The following is a 1,934-nucleotide window of genomic DNA, read 5'->3' on the forward strand; positions in this document are numbered from 1 at the left end:
TTTTCCTCTAAGAACCACAATCAGATTTGTGTGCCCAGGGTGGGGCAGGGGAGGCAGTGAACAAACCTTGGCTGGAGGAGGTCTGGAGGGGAGGAGCAGAAGGGAATCTTCTCCCATCACCTCCCAGGGAAAATGGGTGCCTGGGCCCAGGGAGAGGCAAAGTATAGTGGTAGTAGTAAGGGGACCTCGGTTCTAGTCCTGACTCTGCTACTAATTTATTCATTCATTCAATTGTATTTATTTAGCGCTTACCATGTGCAGAGAACCATACTAAGCACATCGAAAGTACAATTTGGCAACAGGTAGAGACAATCCCTACCCAACAATGAGCTCAGGGACCTGGGTTCTAATATTGGCTCTGCCTCTTGATTGTTGGGTGATCTTGGGCAAGGCACTTTGCTTCCCTGTGCCTCAAATACTGCATCTGTAAAATGGGAATGAAGACTGAGCCCTAAGTGCTCAGTAAATACCATTGCTTGATTCACTGATGGGTACATACCCCTGCCCCCTCAAAGGATCACACCTGGAGAGTTTCCAGTACTCTACCAGTCTCAGTCAAGGGAGGGAGAGTGAAGCAGAGGGATATCCATTCCATTCCTAGCTTGGGCAGTGGCTAGCGAATGGAAGGCAATCTGCTACAAGTCAAAACGCACCTGTTCTGGGCAGCAGTGGCAGGGGAGAGAGTCGAGGGTGTAGACTCAGGTTTACTGGGTGGAAGAAGGCAATGGTAAACCACTTCTCTATTTTTACCAAGAAAACTCTACAGATACAATACCAGAATGCTTGCAGATGGAGGTGGGGTATTCTGGGAGAGAAGCTTCCATGGAGTCACTATAGGTCGGAGGTGAATCGACAGCATAAGTCAAGACACGCCAGACCACTGCACACATTAATACTATTGAACACTACAAGTGACAAATAAATACAACAGATTGATTTAATAATAATGATGATGGTATTCGTTAAGCGCTCACTATCTGTGAAGCACTGTTCTAAGCGCTGGCAAACTCCAAAAGGAATTAGTGTTGATTATGTCATCGATGATATCCTTCTACTGTATTTATTAAGCATTTGTGGTATGCAGAGTCTACCCACCAGACTGTTACCTCCTGGTGGGCAGGGAAATAGGCTGCCAACTCCGTTGGATTGAACTCTCCCAAGCACTTAGTACAGAGCTATTCAGTAAATACCATTGAGCTATTGATTGATGTCTTCATACCCCTGCATGTACCAATACTGTTGAACACTATTGGTGATCAATGAATACAAATACTTTATTCATTAAAATGGGAATCAATCATATTTATTGATCACTTGCAGTGTGTAGAGTACTGTACTAATTGCTTGAGAGGGTACAATATGATATAATTTGTAGAAGTGTTACCTGTCCAAAAGGAACTTACAGTCTGGAGGGAATGCCAAAGATTCTAAATTGAAGTTCCCCTCTTCCTTTCCAGGGAGTCAGCATCATCTCCCAAAAATGACCAACAACTCCAATGTGACTGATTTCCTCCTCCTGGGGTTCTCTGACATCCGGCAGCTGCAGCTGGTCTATGCCATGCTGTTCCTCCTTGTCTACCTGATGGCCCTTCATCATCATCATCATCATCAATCGTATTTATTGAGCGCTTACTGTGTGCAGAGCACTGTACTAAGCGCTTGGGAAGTACAAATTGGCAACATATAGAGACAGTCCCTACCCAACATTGGGCTCACAGTCTAAAAGGGGGAGACAGAGAACAAAACCAAACATAGTAACAAAATAAAATAAATAGAATAGATATGTACAAGTAAAATAAATAAATAAATAGAGTAATAAATAGGTACAAACATATATACATATATACAGGTGCTGTGGGGACGGGAAGGAGGTAAGATGGGGGGATGGAGAGGGGGAGGAGGGGGAGAGGAAGGAGGGGGCTCAGTCTGGGAAG

General features: G+C 44.4%; 1 non-coding gene across 1 annotated transcript; it reads left to right on the plus strand.

Moving 5' to 3' along the window:
* The first annotated feature begins 505 nt into the window (after positions 1 to 505).
* On the plus strand, positions 506 to 643 carry LOC119923777. Its single transcript, XR_005448965.1, has one exon. It is a non-coding gene; the product is annotated as a small nucleolar RNA SNORA7 (small nucleolar RNA).
* The last annotated feature ends 1,291 nt before the right edge of the window (positions 644 to 1,934 follow it).

The sequence above is a fragment of the Tachyglossus aculeatus genome, unplaced genomic scaffold (assembly GCF_015852505.1).
Source record: "Tachyglossus aculeatus isolate mTacAcu1 unplaced genomic scaffold, mTacAcu1.pri scaffold_258_arrow_ctg1, whole genome shotgun sequence".
Lineage (NCBI taxonomy): Eukaryota > Metazoa > Chordata > Mammalia > Monotremata > Tachyglossidae > Tachyglossus > Tachyglossus aculeatus.